Source organism: Strigops habroptila, chromosome 13 (assembly GCF_004027225.2).
Source record: "Strigops habroptila isolate Jane chromosome 13, bStrHab1.2.pri, whole genome shotgun sequence".
NCBI lineage: Eukaryota > Metazoa > Chordata > Aves > Psittaciformes > Psittacidae > Strigops > Strigops habroptila.
In genome coordinates, this window is record NC_044289.2 from 6,017,844 (window position 1) to 6,029,022 (window position 11,179).

An 11,179-nucleotide genomic window follows, 5' to 3' on the forward strand; every position below is an offset into this window, starting at 1 on the left:
AATCTTAGATTTCCAGACTGGTTTTCTGTCACTTAGGACTGCTGCCTGCAGCTGATGTATTATGCCAATACACTGCTGTACATGGTGTTTATTGCTATTCTCAGAGGTGCTTAGAAAAGGGAAATGCTAGAATCTGAGATAAGTACAAAGGTGATGTAAGAGCATAAGGAAGGAAACTAGACTAAGCAAAAAAAAAAGTTTATTAGTGGAAGATGGCGGGGAGGTGGGGTCAGAGCTGCAACAGAGGACGGCCACGGGGGGATGATGAAATCTCCTTTCTGCCTCCAATAGCATCACAGGAAAAAAGAAAAATGAAAAAAAGAGCAAACCATACATCTGAAATCAAAACAAAGGGGATGCAGGAACAGCAGAACAGCAGCTCCGAGAAAGGAACTGCTCTCGTTTCTTTCTTTTTAATTCCTGTGGCTCAGACAAAAGAATTACAGTGTGTCCAGAAACACTTTTACCACATCTGTGAACTTCCACTCCACAGAACAAGGCCTCACAGGAATATGTCTTATTGTCCCTAGTTTGAAGAAACTGAGGCAAGGGAGCATGATGCTGATTTGGCAAGGTCCTGGATTCAGCTGGGATTAAGTTAATTTTCTTCTTAGTAGTTGGTACAGTGCTTGTGTTTTGGATTTAGGAAGAGAATAATGTTGATAAAACACTGATGGTTTAGTTGTTGCCAAGCAGGGTTTATGCTAAGTTAAGGACTTTTCAGCTTCTCATGCTACCCTGCCAGTGAGGAGGCTGGGGGTGCACAAGGACCTGGGAGGGGACACAGCCAGGACAGCAGACCCCAACTGACCCAAGGGATTCTCCAGGCCATATAATGTTACACTGAATAAAAACACCTAGGGGGTTCTGCTCAGGGACTGGCTGGGCATCAGTCAGCGGGTGGTGAGCAATTGCGTTGTTCATCACTTGCTTTGTTTATTCTATTATTATTATTATTACTATTATTTTCCCTTCCTTTTCTGTTCCATTAAAGTGTCTTATCTCAACCCGTGAGTTTTACTTTTTATACAGTTCTCTCCCCGGTCCCAGTGGAGGAGATTGAGCAAACGGCAGAGTGGTGTTTCACTGACTGCTGGGCTAAACCACAACAGACTATCAGTTTTTCTCCCAGCTATCCTTGTTTGATCCCTCTGAAGACATGGATGTCCAACCTTGGATGACTCATGCAGCCCAGACTCAACCAGTTTATCTCCCACTGATGTCCCAGTGGCTGGCTTTAAGCCAGGACTCTTCAGCTGCTGCTTGTGGGCTCCAGCTGGTCTGCAGTAGGTGACTATCCCCTTTAATCATCTGTGCCCTGAACTCCCCACTCACCCCCATTGCTGGGACAGGATCATCCAATGCACTGTGAATGATGGCAGCAGTGGTCAGAGTGGGCAGAGAGTTATTTTGATCTCCCACCTCCATGCTGCTATGTATAGGTTGATCTGGAAGGCGCTGCGGTCTCCAGGGTGTATGGCTCCATCTCTGTGCTCTGCTGTCCTTGTTGCATCCTTGCTGGAAAAGGTGGTCCAGTGCCCTTCACCTTGTGCTTTGTAGGTGTGGTCACATATTCTCATGCTTGGAGTACATCCACCGTCGACCGTAGAGGACTTGGGATTCTTGGAGCCCTGAGCTGAGCTGCGGGAGAAAAAGAGACCCATGTCCAAATTGTTGTTTGGACAAACCCTAAGGGAGGGCTGGATCCAGCCTGTGCCAGTCCATGCTGGCTGGCTACCCATTTTCCTTGCATGAGAATGTCCATCCTGGCTTCTGTTCACTGCATCCATCTTAAAATCCATAGAAGAGGCCATAGGAACCACTCAGCCAGCAGGAAACACTGAGTGCAAGGACCATGGTCTGATTTAGGGTGACTGAATCTGGGTTATTCTTTGTGCTTCAGTGTCTCAGCTAACAGCAGTGACTTTCCCCACTACTGCAAACAAGAACACATGAAAAACCAGGCGGTGTTCAGCAGCAGAAGGCCAAGGTAATGGTCCAAATGCTGACCTGCTTTCCCTGCAGCATAGCTGTGGAAGATGGTGGGCTGGGAGAAGTTAATGGGACATAATTTGGCTCCGTGTGTTTTTTTGAGGTATCCTGCCTAAGTAGGCTCAGCAGCTTTGCCTATCCCCATTTCGGTTTCCTGACCAAAGATGAGGTGTGAGGAGCTGAACCGTGTTCCCTGGGTAGAGCTGATAGAGCCTCCCCTGCTTCTCCCCCTCCTCTGGTGCTTCAAACCAAAACAGCTGCAAACTTCTTGTGGCTGGAGATGTGCTGAGTGGCCTGGCAGGAGTTCAGGGAGAGCTAAAGGAATCCCACCCAGCAGTAGCAAGGGCTCTGTGCCACCACCAGCCCTTGCGTGCCCTAAATCCTGGCTTCCTGGTAGTTGCTATCTCCATAAATACCAGCTGGCCAGCAAGAGAAAGGGACTTGCATCATTGGACTGTGTTGTGCTGTGTGAAATACGAGGTGACACACAATACACTGGCATTAGGTAAAGGCGTTGTCTGCTGATGTGGTGACATGCTTGAGGCAGAACTGGAGAATTCGATCCCTTCCTGCCCGTGGTCTCCCAGGCGCTGTGGTGAGGCGCTTGACTTGCTGTGCTTGGGGACGGCGAGGGAAAAGAAAACACGCAGGCCAGCACCATCTGCACTTCAGGAACTCAGACGTGTCAGGTTGGCAAGTGCCCGCAAGGCTGTTGGGTTTGCTGAGCTTGGGTTCTACCACAGCTGGATTATCCAGGCTGAGCACAGCCCAGCCAGGCTTGTCCCTGGTGAAGCTTAAGGGAGGTGAAGAATGCTGAGCTGCTTTTGGCAGTGTTATATCAGAGACAGCTTTGGCCAATAGTTAGTCTGGCTCCAGATCCAGCTCAGAATGTCTCTCTGCTGTACTGATTGCCAGTTCCCCCGTCCTCCTCCCCGAAGGAGCAAGATTCATGCCTATTGAATCAAAGAATGACAGAGCTGCATTTGTGCTCGATTCTTCTGGTGTGCGGTCCAGGCATGACAGAGACCTGTGAACACTTTTCTGTGCTCTTTGCATTTGCTTCTTCACCTTTGTCTCCCTCATTTCTATCTCCAAATAGCTCTTCTCTTTTTTTTAAGCAAGATGGCAGCTGTGTTACAGAGCTTAAAGCCCTGGAAGAGGCAAATTCATGCTCTTCTGCAGCTTCATTGTTGGTTTCTGTTTTCATGGCCTCAGTGCCAGAATGATGCTGTCTATAGAGCAACCATGAAACTGTATCACTGTGGTGAGTGCTAATAGTTGTAGACCCAGAACTACATATCTAATCTGTGCATGGTCTGGCAGCAGAGCAAGCACATGGGGGTGGCAGCAGACACAAACTGCTGATGGATGAGAGGAGGAATCTCCCTTTTGCTGGAGTGTGTGTTATGAACCACACCTCAGTGTGATGCCTCTTGTAGTGCAGAGCAGTCCTGCAGATATCTTCCTCCCTCCAAATGCCACTCAGGAGTCCCTGTTCCTAACTAAACCAGGAGCTGGGCAATCATCTTTGGCTTCCCATGCAGATTTTGTAAAACCAATGTCAAAGCCAGCCCAACAAAGCCACACAATGAATACTAATTTCTGCCAGTTCTAGCACAGCACTTGCACAGGGAAATGAGAATCTCTGACAAGTCTGCAGCACTCCCTTAGGTAGATGTGTACACAGACACTCATCCAGAAGGGTTTCTGGCTGTTTATGTAGCACAAGTGTCTTGAAACGGATCTGTTTGCTCTGAAGAGCAAAGGATTAATGAATAACATGCAATTAAAGCCTGCATAGGAGGTAGAAAGTAAGAATAGCTCCTGCTCTGCTCCACTTCCAGGGTTGGTTCCATGTGCATGTTAAGGAGTGCTTGTTTAAACTAACATCTCTCTTTCTGTTCTTTAGGGCAGTCTTCTCATCAGGGCTTTAGAAGGGCAGCTGCACAATATGCTCCTCAAAGTGCACATGCCAGCCACTCACAAGGTGCCTTCACAGGCACACACCTGGCAGGCGGCAGTGATGGTAACCGAAGGGCTGGGGGTTGATGCTTACATCCAGCCCCTGCTCGAAGGAGAAGGTTTTGTCCTGGGGAGGTTTGTGCCTGGGCCTCCAGAGACACAAGTCCAACACCCTGCCCAATGATCTGTGCTGACACACATTTCCTGTGTGACCTCCAGCGAACTGCCTGGGACTCTGACAGACAAACTGTGCCAAATCTTCCTGGGGTGGCGAAGGTATAAGCCTCTGTTTTCATAATGGAAGGGGAGAGAGGCACAAATGTCTGCCAGGTCCTCAGCCTCTCCTCTGCAATTCCCAGTCTGCTGTATTACCTTACACTGGTGATTTAATTTATGGCAATGAACTGCAAACAGCAGTGGCTGCAAGCTGTGATTTCTGCGATAGTTGCCGGGTTGTGACAGCAGTTTCCAGTGGAGGAGCAGTGATCAGCTCTGGTGCCACCACCCTGGACCACCACTCAGCCTGACAGATCCTTTCCCACCGCGCAGGGCCCCTCTGCTCTGTATCCAGGCCCCTCACAAGAAAGGCTGCATTAAAGCGCTGGTTTTGGGCTCCTTTGAACATGATTCACTCATCCTGGATGTGGGAATTCAGGCTTACGCTGGTGCTATTGTGAGAGAGAAGGAAGAAGGGATAATCTTATGGGAGAAAAATAAACCATGCTGCTGTTGACGGCAGAGAGGAGCAAACCCCAGGGAGCGGTTTTCCTTCTTTGGAGCCAGGTTCTCCAGCCCAGCTTATTGCCCAAATGGTGATCCCATGGACATGAACTTTGTTTCTATTCTGCTGGTGGGAAAACCCTGGCACAAGAAGGCTGAGTGATAATGAGCAACGGAGAGGCAAACCTTTGGCTAAGTCAGTGGTGCTAATAACGTCTCCAATCTGAGCCCTCACCAGCAGATCAAGACCTCCATATCACTGGAAGAATGTGCTGCAGTATTCAGTGCGCGTATTGTTCTCCCTCAAAGGAGCAGAAGTGTGCACATCATTAAGAGGAAATATTTTATGCTGATCATTCCCACATGCCTGCTCTGTATCTGCCCGGGTTCTTAAGCAGCACCCATTCTGCACATAATGTCATGCATTTACGTCTCACAAGGAAGATCAGATCTTCTCAGGCTAAGGAATTGTATTCTGGCCCCCGATAAAACCATTTTACAGAGAGGAATAACTTGTGTGGGCTTATGCTTCCTTTCCCTGAAATGCCATTACATGAACATCAAGTGCTTTTGTATTTATTTGAGGGAATTTCCTTTCAGACTCTGCAGGCAGAGAAAAAAATGGGGGTGGGAAGGGAGCTGGGACTGAATTATGCCACTAACTAAATGGCAGTGCCTCAGTGAGAGCTGAAGAGCATTGCTTGCTGCTTCATTTATATCCATTGGAGGTGCCATAAGCTGCAGACTAGGATAAGTTACCTTGTCTGAAGGACTGAAATATAACATCAAAGCACCACGTGGATCAAAGGTGAAAGCAACAGGCATTCCTGGCTGGCTCATCTTTCAGACCTTTCTCTCTCTTTAGTTTCCACTTTAAATCTGAAAATGCAGCCTGAACGCAGCCTTTTATACACCTTCATTCCTCAAGGCACAGGGTGTATGGAGCACGTATTCCCTTGTTAGTGGGCTTCATGGGGCATAGGATTTCCAGGGCTTAGTTCTCAGGCATCAATGGTGGAAAAGACCTATCATTCTGAAGAAGGCAGAGCAGGACTGATGGAGTCAGTACAGCAGTGCAGAGGCTCTCCTGCCCCAGGTACAGCACGGGGTGCAAATTTACAAAGAGCTGCTCAACGGTTAAGTACTAGCATTGATCTGTAACACGAAGTGCTCAGGACCTCCCAGAGAATCAAACCCATGATTCGAGGCTTTATATGAAGACAGACTAAAGCATCCATGAGCGTTGGAGTGGACACAGTGAAACACACAGGGCACATCTTCTGAAACACAAGTCCCAGTGGCACTTGGAAGCACATTGAAAATTTTTATGCTAACTGAAGTAAATGTAAATTACTTCAGGGACTCAGAAAAAAGGCTTTCAACCCACAAATGTGTGACTTCTGTAACACAAAAGACAGTAGGAGGCAGATGAAGCTGTGTTGCTCAGTGTCTATAAAAATTTGGATGCTAACTCTTCCGTGCTGTAGTTTCCTCCTGCAGTACTACTTGTCAAAGAGGATCAGAGTTATCACGGCATGAAGGAAAGGCCTCATGAGCTGAAAAAAAAAATCTTGATTTTGACATTTTATGTCCTTCAGACCTATTCATTTACGTCAGTAAACTTTTATTGAGTCCGTAGTGGCTCACTCTGGGTGGAAGTCTCTCTCAGATAGATGTCCTCAGCTGCACATCCATTGCTGCAGTTTGGTGTCAGAATCAATACATAAGCAATACAATGTGCGTAAGTGAGATTTGTGGAGATGTTTTCTTCTGGATTCAGAGCTTTGTTCTAGTATGTGGGGCCTTAGCAAGTAGCTTTTGAAATCTAGACTCAGCTATATCTGTGGGTTCATGTAATATGAAATCTTACCTTATGTTAAAGCTGAACTAGATTCTTTTATGTCGGGGTTGATCTCCAAGGTTTATAAAGCCATTCAGACCGGCAGCAAGATGAACAAGGCAATTGTATAGCTGTTTCCCCTACTCCAATCTGCAAAAGGAAAACACTGTGAGTCATTAGCCAGAGAAATTGTGTTTTCTTCAGCAGGAAGCTTTGCAGATTCTCTGCTCCCAGATCTCGTTACACTCTTCCACCCCACCATTCTGGAAAAACTCCCACAGAAAGACACGCAGATATTTTAATCAAGAAATGGTCCTTATTTCCATTAGCAACAGCTGTTTTCTTTTTAATTTAATTCTCCATTCTGGAGTCTGTTCATGAAAGCTGCCATTAATTATGTTTTTCATCAGTCAATGCTCAGAGATGTCTGATGGCCCAGCACACCTAATTAGTCCTTCATGTATGATAGTGTTTCAGCAAGTCCATACTTAGTGTGTAGGGCTGATATCTGCGGTGTAGTGGAGTTGTGAGTGGGGCTGTGCACTCTCCTGGTGTGTGTCAGATAGCGTTATGGCTGCGTTCCTCTGCCTCTGCCAACATGTGGCTGGCTGGGGGCTGCAGTTACTGGGATATGATAACAGCCAGTGCCAGAAGTGGCTTCTGATGTCACTCTGAGCATGCTAGCAAAAGGGTGAAGAATTCAAGCTGCCTTTGGAAGCTCTTTGAAGGCAGGGAGCACAGAGACTGAATTACAGCTACTTTTATTTTTATTTCAAATGATGCACTTGATAAGTGTTAGTGATGGCTAAATGCACTGTGCCCAGCCGCTTTTCTTTAGCTTCTTCTGTGCAGAAACCTTCTGATCATCCTTCCCTAGGTATTCCCAGCCGACCCATTTGTCTCAAGCCACAAAGGTGGCTACTTGTGATGCAAGGAGTGTTGCTCTCTGTAACGTCACTGTGGAGACACTAGCATGATTCAACCTCACTAACCTACTGATGTGTCTGGGTTTAGGCAAGTCTTCAGCTAGGTATAGCAGAAAGCTTGGCACAACTGTCCAGAAACTATGGGCACAAAAACCAACTCATTTTTATTCAACAAGATGCTGAAGTAGATTGATTGAATTCTTCACATACCTTAAATCTGGAGTTAGAACATCAGGCTCGGTTGGAAGTTGGCTTTCATTTTGAAGGTGTTTGCAGCTGCAAAGAATAGTAGTTATTGGCAGGTAGCCTCAGGTAAGAAACATTTCAAATCCTCCAGTCCACAGATAGCTTTGAAAAATATCCACATCTATCACTACTGTCTGTTGAAATCCAATCAGCTTGTGTGCAGAGAACTGGCTCTGTTCCCTTGCCCAGGCTGTCACCTGCAGAGTTCATGGCATTGTGGAAAATTACATGCACTGAGTAATGGCATGTTTTGTTTATCTCAGTAGAAAAGTGGCAAACAACCAGCTCAGGATTTGTAGTCATGCATTGCATAAAGCAGTCAGTCACCTTCAGCCTTTCCTATGCCTGAAGCAGTCCAATGCCCATGATCATTCTTTGCTCACTTCGTTTGCTTTTGCTGTGAGCCCTACGAGACACTGCAGGAAAGAAAAACTGGTGTAGCAACGTTTGCTGTATATAATAACAATTAAGTAGCTTCATGTCCTGCATGAAGCTACTTAGCTGCATTTGAATAATGAGAGATAGGCTAATATTCTACCTGATGCTGAAGGTACTTCTCTGTACTGCTGAATCACATCAGACTTATGCAGAGGTTCTTCCATGAGTATTCAATTGGCCAGTTTTTGACTGTGTGACCTCACTAAACATAAAACCTTTTGACTGCAGGAGGAAGGAATCTGCCATGCTGCTAAACAGACAGAGGCTTTTTCACAAGGCATCTGCTTCCAAAGCAAATGAAATTTGCTTTGATTTTCATGGCCTGTTGGGGGATGAAAGCAGCACCACAAGGAATCATGCAGGATTGAGTCAGAAACAGTTTAAAGGTGGATACAAAAGCATCCTAGTTTCTGTCATTTGAGAAGAGAATGAGAAAATGCAGGTGACCATTTAAATAATATGTCCTGTCCCAAAGCCTCCAGCTCTCATGCTGCGAAGGGGTATAACTACAGACAAAATAAATAGGTTTTAGATACAGAATAACTCTGCATTTAGTATTACTCTAACTTAACACATTTTTTGGTTGGGGAAGGAAGGCGAGTGTCCTACTGTTATTCATTGTTTGGTCACCTCTTTGCTAGTTGTTTGATCACCTCAACTTTGAGCTCTCATCTGAAATGTCTCAGCTGGAAAGTGCTGGATTTACGGAGCTCTTGCAATGGTGATATAAGAAGTGTTCTAGCAGGGTGTTATGGTCCTGCTGTCAAGTTCTTCACTGGAAACCCAGAGTAATTCCAGTGCAGCTGATGGGTTACTGTCGTATAAGTGAAGGCAGTGTTCATCTCTTGGATGTCACCTTTTGGCCTCTTCTGTTGGCAAATGAACCTGATGTAATATCGCAAAAACACATCCTTTGAGCGAAAGTGATAAGAAAGACAAATGTTTGACTTTAGCCAGAGAATTTAAAACTCAGAGTCCTTTGAAGGCTGCCGAGTTCTGCGCTGTGTTAGTCGTCCATATCTGTCTAAGAAAACACTCATTTCATCACAGCTGATGACATGAATTCAGACTGGAGAGCAAATGCCTAGGTTGAGTTAAATCACCTCATTATCTGCTAATGGCATTTTTGCCTTTGCTTGATGATGAAGGTTATCTTGCTGTTTGGAAATCATAACCTACGACTGTTAGACGGCATTATCTGCAGACTTGGGTGAGATAATTTTTGCAAAAAATCCAGGGAATCTGGAGATTATTGGCTTCCATTCACATGAAGTCTTGAAGACTCCAGCCGCCTTCACACACCATGTGCCTCCTGCTATATGGTGGGGAAGGAACAGCAGCTGGCAGATGATGGATAGCCATGCCACAGCCTGCTGTAAGGTTGGGAGTGACATCACTGATAGAAAAGGGAGCAGCTTGAGCTGTTTATAAAACTGCAGTTGGGAAGTTTGCCCCAGACTGCATTAGCCTCTGTTCACTGCCTACCCTGCTTTTCCCCACTCAAATTCCAAGCTCCTTCAAGGGAAACAAACATCTGCAGAGACACAACGTTAATTGTTGTACTTAGCGCTGCTGTTTACATTTTTGGTGCAGTCAAGTCAAAGCATGTCAAGGCTCTCCTGATGGCTAAAACAAGCCAGAAATCTTGTTCTGGCTGAAATAACAAGAGGCTGGATTCTGATCTCCTGTACCAAGGCATTCTGCATTGGCCCCAGAGGGTGGAAATCAGCATCTGGAGAAATCAGAGGGTGCAAAGAAAAGTAGCAGAGAGGCTTGTAAGAGGGTGAATGTGATAGAGTCACCAGGGAAGCATTACAAGGTTAATGCAGTTTTCCATTATCTGAAAACAGTTGGGTATTACGCTGCATTTGTAGGCTTAGAAAGGCTGGCTTCCCCGGGTTCTGCTGCCATCAAAATCCAGCCTAATGGCTCCTTATCAGGAATGATGAATCGCTCCTGTGCCTACACTTTAGTCCCTAATTTCCACTTTTTTTGCATCTGCTTTAAGTCCTTTTTAATTTTAACATGTACAGCAGTCTCTGAGCGAAGTGTGGCCCTGGTGTTCATAGTCATCTGGGTGATTACTGTGCTTGCCAGGTCCCTTTAGGATGCAGTTTCAATGGGGTGTGACTTTCACGATATTTTTTTTCTTGTTGTTGCTTGAGCCGCTCCAGGAAGGAGCTGTTAAACACGAGTCTCAGCAGGATCCATCATGACTGAGGACAGAACAGAATGTAATGAAACAGGGGAATACGTGTCTCACTGAGCAGGATATGTTCTCTTAGTTATATGGTTGATAAAGCTTTGGCTGTGGTTCAAAAAGGTGTTCGGCTTTCATCTCTCTGTCTTCCTTCCTCCACTCCCCTAAATATTAATGGCTGCACTCATACCTCCCATATTCATGGCTACTTTAATTGTTTACAGATTTTTTTAATAAAGGGTTTGACCTTTTGCCTTTGCAGTTATACAAACCTTTCTCTGTCTTCACAGTGATGCCCCTTTCATCAGTTTGTCCTCAGCTTCCCTGTGCCCTGGCTGGCTCAGTCTGATGCAATGCCAGGGAACAGACACTAAATCACTGTAGTCAGAAATACTGTGGTGCAGTTTTCTTGCAGAAGAGGAGGGATGGCGCCGCACCGTGCTCTGCTCAGGCTGTGACCCCGACTGCACAAAGCTGCATGCGGGCAGCAGTGTATTGGTGTCACTACTGCCAGGTCGCTTGATGACTGGTGGGTTTGGCAGCCTGGGCTTGCTGTTTGAAATCACACTTGCTCTGTTACTCTCCTTTGGCTTGGGTGAATGCGACAGGGCTGTGTGAGGAGCTAAGGTTGTGCAGGAAGCATGTGGCAGTACTGGGAACTGAAGTCACGTCTTCTGAGTCTCCACCCTGTCCATTAACCACAAAATCATTTTCTCTCACTAACTTAATTCAAAGAGAATAGCCTTTTCTACCTCATTTACATGCTGCAAGAGCAGAGGTGGCTCTGTGAGAAAGTAACGTGGCAAAGGAAAGCTAGCAGGATGGGGAAGGGCCAGGTGGCTGTGGGAAGAAGGT

The 11,179-nt window shown here is 46.1% G+C and overlaps 1 long non-coding RNA gene across 1 annotated transcript; it reads right to left on the bottom strand.

The window, feature by feature from the left end:
- Positions 1-223: 223 nt before the first annotated feature.
- LOC115615161 lies at positions 224-8,068 on the bottom strand. The gene is made up of 3 exons (XR_003993973.1): positions 7,651-8,068; positions 6,545-6,664; positions 224-1,641 (listed from the first exon to the last, which is right to left on the bottom strand). It is a non-coding gene; the product is annotated as an uncharacterized LOC115615161 (long non-coding RNA).
- Between the last annotated feature and the right edge of the window lie 3,111 nt (positions 8,069-11,179).